Genomic DNA, 8,098 nt, shown 5'->3' with positions numbered 1-8,098 from the left:
CTTAGACCACCCCGCCACTCGGGAGGCCCCTATATAGAGGTTCTACGTGCATAGGTTCTTCTGCAACCTGTTCAGTAATTGTTTTCCACACTGGGAAAAATGGAAAGACCACCTATGTTGCTCTATCAGTATTACAGTGAACTTACATTCGTTTTTTCAGCTGGCCCTGCGTTTCATGTTAACTCCCAAAGGTGGAGTAGCAAGACACAAGGAGACTAGCAGGCAGTCTAGCTAGCCCACGTTGTCCACGTTTCAATAGTCACTCGCTGATGTGTCATTTTAAGACCACTAGGATAATAAGAAAAGCAGATGGACACACTTGTACCAACGTCTCAGTGATATGGTTTCAATTATTTATTAATAGCAAAGAAGTAGGATTTTGAAGGTTATAGAGGTGATTTGGAATCCGCCATGGCCAAAAGAAGCCATCCAGATGTCAGCTCTTTCCCTTTGTTCCAAGTAACTCAAGCCAGACGTCGTCCTCGGGTATATTATACATTTATTGTCATTGATGAGGGTTGGTTGATTTCCCTATGGATCTAAATGGACCTGTACGACTGTCTAGACACACTATTTAGCTACTGTTACTGCTTTTGAATAGTGTGTTTTCTCTGTTCCGTGGCTGTTTATCAATTACATTCCTTATCCCTCTGTCAAACATCTGTATGAAGGTCTAGCTCCCTCTGCCACCTTGCCTGGGGTCAGGTTTACGTACGTGTGTCCCTCCCTGCTGTGACCAGGATGAGAGTGATGTGTAATATGAGGAGTGTGTGTTCATGGTCCCATAGGGGGGAGGGGGCGCCAGACCAGGTAGCTTAGATCCACTGACCCCTGAAGGGAGCCACACCAGGCAGCTTACTGTAGACCCATTGACCCCTGAAGGGAGCCACACCAGGCAGCTTAGATCCATTGACCGCTGAAGGGAGCCACACCAGGCAGCTTAGCTCCATTGACCCCTGAAGGGAGCCACACCAGGCAGCTTAGCTCCATTGACCCCTGAAGGGAGCCACACCAGGCAGCTTAGCTCCATTGACCCCTGAAGGGAGCCACACCCAGTAGCTTAGCTCCATTGACCCCTGAAGGGAACCACACCAGGCAGCTTAGCTCCATTGACCCCTGAAGGGAGCCACACCCGGTAGCTTAGCTCCATTGACCCCTGAAGGGAACCACACCAGGCAGCTTACTGTAGATCCATTGACCCCTAAAGGGAACCACACCAGGCAGCTTACTGTAGATCCATTGACCCCTGATGGGAGCCACACCAGGCAGCTTAGATCCATTGACCCCTGAAGGGAGCCACACCAGGCAGCTTAGCTCCATTGACCTCTGAAGGGAGCCTCACCCGGTAGCTTAGATCCACTGACCCCTGATGGGAGCCACACCAGGCAGCTTACTGTAGATCCATTGACCCCTAAAGGGAACCACACCAGGCAGCTTACTGTAGATTCATTGACCCCTGCAATACATGTAGTTCTGTCTGTCATATTGAGGTATCTAGCTATTAGTTAACCCTGATCAATCAAATGGGATATGTGTAAGCAATTATCGTAACTCCAACTGCTCTTAACTAGGTATCTTCGCTAGACAGACAAAGAGAGAGAGGAAGAACATTTGAAAGAAATTTTGAAAGTGAGAGCGGGAGAGAGTGGTGGGAAGATAATGGAAGACAGAGTGAGAGAAACGGAGAAAGACAGCAGTGCAAATTTCCTTTAGACTTGAGCATTTCAACAACCCTTCTCTTCCACATGTACCTATCGGGGAAGGATGGCCAGCCACACAGGAGGGTGATTTTCATTAAGGAGGAGAAGGAGGCCGTGCTGACCGAGATGCATACTGTCCATTTCGGAGGTGAAGCGCATGATTGCCAAAATTAACCTACCCTTCATGTGGCGTGGGATTGTCAAGGATGTGGACAGCTGGCCAGAAGTTTGAGAGAGTGACGGCTGTGACATCGGAGTTAATGGCTGTCAAAGTTGTTTCACCATGATCAGTAAGTGTGATAAGTTGTTTTGTTTTGCTTTATTTGACCACAGCAGAGTTCAATATTAAAAAAATCTGCATATTGTATGACACAGATACCTTATAAAATGTTAGGGGTGGACCTCATCAGACCCTTTACGAAATCCAGGAATGGCAACAGCTGGTGTCTGGCAGCGACTTTACCAAGAAGGTGGAGGCAATACCCATTTAACGTCAGTAAAGGAAGAGAATTTGCTTAACTCTAAATTCCCTTCTGTAACCCTTTTTAAAAAGGGTGCTTGGATAATTATTTTTAAAAATGTATTTTTTTTATTTTACTAGGCAAGTCAGTTAAGAACAAATTCTTATTTTCAATGACGGCCTAGGAACAGTGGGTTAACTGCCTGTTCAGGGGCAGAACGACAGATTTGTACCTTGTCAGCTCGGGGATTTGAACTTGTAACCTTCCGGTTACTAGTCCAACGCTCTAACCACTAGGCTACCCTGCCGAACCATGTTGTATTTTACACCCTTTTTCTCCTCAATTTCTATCTTGTCTCATCGCTGCAACTCCCCAACGGGCTCGCGACAGGCGTGTCATGCGCCCTCAGAAACTTGACCCGCCAAACCTCGCTCCATAACACCACCCGCTTAACCCGGGTGTCAGCTGCACCAATGTGTCTGATCAAACACCGTTCAGCTGACGACCAAAGTCAGCCTGCAGTCGCCCGGCCCGCCACAAGGAATCCCTAGCGCTCGATGAGCCAAGTAAAGCCCCCCCGGCCAAACCCTCCCCTTATCCGGACGACGCTGGGCCAATTGTGCGGCGCTGTGGGACTCCCTGGTCACGGACGGTTGTGATACAGCCTGGGATCAAACCTGGGCCTATGGTGCTGCAGTGCCTTAGACCGCTGTGCCACTCGGGAGGCCGCTTGATTGTTGTTTTATATGATACCCATAAAGAACAAGACTGGCGAGGCTACCTCCATCTTCAACACCCACAGTTCTCCTGAGGTCATCTTGAGTGACTGAGGTTGTGAACTCTGGAACAATGGTACGAATGTTATAGGTTATATTCTGTGTTGTGTCTTTGGCTATGCCGAATTAAGTGATATGCTATTCAATAAAATAATTTCTCTGTAATTAATATTACCTGATTGAGCTAATCATGTAAATGTTACTAACTAGAAAGTCGGGGCACCACAAAATAATATTTATAGAGCAGTTATCTTCTGAATAAACTCTTAAAGACCTTTCACATCAATAGCAGTCAATATTAATCGTCACCGTCTCATCTGAAAGTTGTAAATTCTTTATTTATTTGAATTTTACCCCCCTTTTTCGTGGTATCCAATTGTTGTAGTAGCTACTATCTTGTCTCATCGCTACAACTCCCGTACGGGCTTGGGAGAGACGAAGGTTGAAAGTCATGCGTCCTCCGATACACAACCAAGCCGCACTGCTTCTTAACACAGCGCACATCCAACCCGGAAGCCAGCCGCACCAATGCGCCGGAGGAAACACCGTGCACCTGGCCACCTTGGTTAGCGTACACTGCGCCCAGCCCGCCACAGGAGTCGCTGGTGCGCGACCAAGCCCTCCCTAACCCGGGCGACGCTAGGCCAATTGTGCGTCGCCCCACGGACCTCCCGGTCGCAGCCGGTTACGACAGAGCCTGGGCGCGAACCCAGGGACTCTGATGGCACAGCTGGCGCTGCAGTACAGCGCCCTTAACCACTGCGCCACCCGGGAGGCCAAAAGTTGTAAATTCTTGGTTATCTTCACGAACCCTGGCTAAATAAATTGAATCAGCAATACAAAATTGGGTTTAATTATTTATTTACTAAATACATAACTAGTCACACAGAATTACATATACACAGAATGAATCATACCTTGATTACAAATTACGTCATAAAGGAAAACGTCCCTAGCGGGCGGAACAGATATGACAGCTGGATACACAAAAGAAAAGGGGCTGGGTTTGAGTGAAAGAGCGGGAAGACTGAGGAACAAAGGGAGAAGCGATGTCTCTATCGTAAATACAGTATCTTATGCATTCTAAATTACCGCCCATTTGGAAAAGGAAAATGCAATAAATATTTACTCTGACCTACGCTTCGGTAGGTTGGTGGTATATGGAAGGCCGCGTTGCCAAACCGAGTCCTATGTCCTTTGAAGAATGTCTCTGGTGGTAAATTGGCTACATTGTAGTAACGTCGTTGTGTGGTAGACGGGATACTCTGTCTGTTCTTTCCTAGCCCACGTTTGCAGCTGCTGTTGCTAACTCAACGGCTAGGAGGTATCACTTCTGTAGTGAATAAGAGTTCAACGTTCATACCATTCGCAACCAAAGCTCACGCTGAGGTTGGCTTAGTTCTTTTAACGTATGGACCGTCGTCCTCATATCCTCGGAACAGGAGGTTACATTTTCGTCAAGGCTTTATATAGTGAAGCGAGAAGGGTATGTTTGAGAAGTTTTATAAACCATGTCTCTTCATAGGGGCGTGCCACTGATTGAGCAGAGCCCTAACCTTATGAAAACCCAAATCTCTCATTTGGAAGTTAAAATTACATTTAATCTTTTCACCAATAATTGTATATTCAAACATTTAAATTTAATAACAATTCCATGTGAATCTGATAACTATAATGTGTAGACTTTCCACTGTAGAGTTTATGTCATCCTATCATTGATGAGAATGTCTCAGATGACAACCGAACTGACATCATATTCATTAAGTACCACCGCATATGTTCAACTGGTCGGATTACCAGACTATAGTTCATTTCCCCCCACCTTCTGATGTTCCCAGAATCTCTGTTAACCAAAGGATTTTCAAATGTCACATCAGTAGGGTAGAGCGAGGAAAAAGGGGGAGAGGTATTTATGACTGTCATGAACCTACACCCAGGCCAACGTCATGACATCTGTCACCAATGGTTTGTTTTAGTTTTTCTTGTTACATATTAAGACATATTTCCATATCTTCCATTGTTAATATATATCCCTTTCCTAGCCCCTCCAGGTTTGGGTGAATGGACCAACCAGACCCTCAAGACTGCCATGGTCAAGTCCCTTGAAGGGTACTAAGAAAGGTGGGAGGACAACCTTCAGGTAATTCTCTTTGCACACAACAGCAGCATCCAGGCCTCCACTGAGTACTCACCCTAACGCCTGCTGTACTGACGGGAGACACAGCTGTTGACTGAGGTAAACAATGCAATTATATATACAATTATTACATATACTGTAGTCTTTCAAATGTGTGATTGACTTAGTGTTGTTGTGTGTCTATTAGTGTTGTTGTGTGTCTATTAGTGTTGTTATTTGTCTATTAGTGTTGTTTGTCTATTAGTGTTGTTGTTTGTCTATTAGTGTTGTTGTTTGTCACGTTCTGACCATAGTTATTTTGTGTTTTCTTTGTTTTAGTGTTGGTCAGGACGTGAGCTGATTGGTATTCTATGTTGTGTTTAGTTTTCCCGTTTCTATGTTTGGCCTGATATGGTTCTCAATCAGAGGCAGGTGTTAGTCATTGTCTCTGATTGGGAACCATATTTAGGGAGCCTGTTTTGTGTTGGGTTTTGTGGGTGGTTGTCTTCTGTCTTTGTGTGTCTGCACCAGACAGAACGGTTTCGTTTTTTCACATTTGTTATTTTGTAGTGTTCACGTTTATCGTCTTTATTAAACATGAACACTAACCACGCTGCGCTTTGGTCCTCTCCTTTGTCCACAGAAGAAAGCCGTTACATTGTTTGTCTATTAGTGTTGTCTGTCTATTAGTGTTGTATAGCAACGGACGCTAATAGTTTATCGAATCCAATTGTGATGCAGGGGGGGAGGGCACTTTAGCTGGGGACATTATTTGGCATGACAGGCCCCATTGGGAATTTAGCCAGGACACCAGGGGTTAAGACTGTAAAACCCCTAGTCCTGAGATAAATGATGATTATGGTCTGCAGAGATGTGGAGAGTCTCATAGTATTTCACAAACTTCTCTGTCGACAGCTCTAATCTGATTAAGGATTGGTTCTCTGTGCCGTTGTCATGCTTGACCCTAATCACTTCACACAGGCTGCGTTTTATGTCATAATGGTGAAAAACATTCCAGGGTGATTCCCAAGCAATTGACACGAAACACTATTTTGGCTTGTAGCGTAAATATTTGGTAGATTGCTTTCTCCATGACTGTTTAGATTACTGTTACTAAATTTAAACTTTGATTTCAACATGCCAACTTTGGTTGCACCGCACATGGTCTGCACTGCACATGGTCCCCACTGTTGTTGAAGTACCGTTACGCGTTTCTGCCTCAATGGCCTTTGACCTGGTAGCACTTTTTCCAATGTTCCATATGTTATAGAAACACCTTCCGCAGGTGGGAACAGACTCTGGACTCTTTTTTAATTTTTATTTTATTTTTAACAGGAGAACAGAGCTGGTTGGGAGTTAAAGTAGCCATAGCACCAGTTAACATCTGCAATGGTGTTTGTTTGCCAGATTGTGCCTTTTTATGAGGGGGGACGTGCTCGTTGCTAAATGGGCCCATATGTGTTCCATGTCAAACAACAGCAGCTACGGTCGTGGTGTTTTAATCAGTGAAAGAGAGCGGCAAGCCAACGTTGGGCTCAGGGACAACCACAGGGCCCCTGTGAAAACAAACTCAATTCGGGAAAAATCACAGACCTGGCAACCGAGAGCTGGACAGTACTGGTCTTGGAGGACTGATACCAGTGTCTCTCTGAGTGCTATGTATGTACTTATTTTACTCCAGGGAACACAATGTGCACAGTCAAGACTAGAGTTACAGCTTCAGTCACCGTTTGGCAAGAGATGTCTTATCTATCCATCCTACTCTCACATATACAGTTGAAGTCGGAAGTTTACATACACCTTAGCCAAATATATTTAAACTCAGTTTTTCACAATTCCTGACATTTAATCCAAGTAAAGATTCCCTGTCTTAGGTCAGTTAAGATCACCACTTTATTTTAAGAATGTGAAATGTCAGAATAATAGTAGAGAGAATGATTTATTTCAGCTTTTATTTCTTTCATCACATTCCTAGTGGGTCAGAAGTTTACATACACTCAATTAGTATTTGATAGCATTGCCTTTAATTTGTTTAACTTGGGTCAAACGTTTCTGGTAGCCTTCCACAAGCTTCCCACAATAAGTTGGGTGAATTTTGGCCCATTCCTCCTGACAGCGCTGGTGTAACTGAGTCAGGTTTTTAGGCCACCTTGCTCGCACACGCTTTTTCAGTTCTGCCCACCCATTTTCTATAGGATTGAGGTCAGGGCTTTGTGATGGCCACTCCAATACATTGACTTTGTTGTCTTTAAGCCATTTTGCCACAACTTTGGAAGTATGCTTGGGATCATTGTCCATTTGGAAGACCCATTTGCGACCAAGCTTTAACTTCCTGACTGATGTCTTGAGATGTTGCTTCAATATATCCACATATATCACTCCCTCGTGATGCCATCTATTTTGTGAAGTGCACCAGTCCCTCCTGCAGCAAAGCACCCCCACAACATGATGCTGCCATCCCCGTGCTTCACGGTTGGGATGGTGTTCTTCAGCTTGCAAGCATTCCCCTTTTTTCTTCAAACATAATGATGGTCATTATGGCCAAACAGTTCTATTTTTGTTTCATCAGACTAGAGGACATTTCTCCAAAAAGTACGATCTTTGTCCCCATGTGCAGTTTGGCTTTTTTAATGGTGGTTTTGGAGCAGTGGCTTCTTCCTTGCTGAGCGGCCTTTCAGGTTAGGTTGATATAGGACTTGTTTTACTGTGGATATAGATACTTTTGTACCTGTTTCCTCCAGCATCTTCACAAGGTCCTTTGCTATTGTTCTGGGATTGATTTGCACTTTTCGCACCAAAGTACGTTCATCTCTAGGAGACAGAATGCGTCTCCTTCCTGAGCGGCATGACAGCTGCTCCAACCTAAGTGTATGTAAACTTCCGACTTCAACTGCATATGGACCCTTAGGGGTTCTGTTCTAGCTGGCGCAATGTTGCCATTCATCAACATATAAAACCAACTCTCCCTCCATGGACATGAAACCTAAAGCCTGGGTTACGCTGTCAGAATTGTGACTCCTGGTTGACTCGTTCCGTAATCCATTT

Source organism: Oncorhynchus mykiss, chromosome 11, assembly GCF_057628025.1.
Source record: "Oncorhynchus mykiss isolate SJ-2025 chromosome 11, ASM5762802v1, whole genome shotgun sequence".
Taxonomy (NCBI): domain Eukaryota; kingdom Metazoa; phylum Chordata; class Actinopteri; order Salmoniformes; family Salmonidae; genus Oncorhynchus; species Oncorhynchus mykiss.
This window is presented reverse-complemented; position numbering follows the sequence as displayed.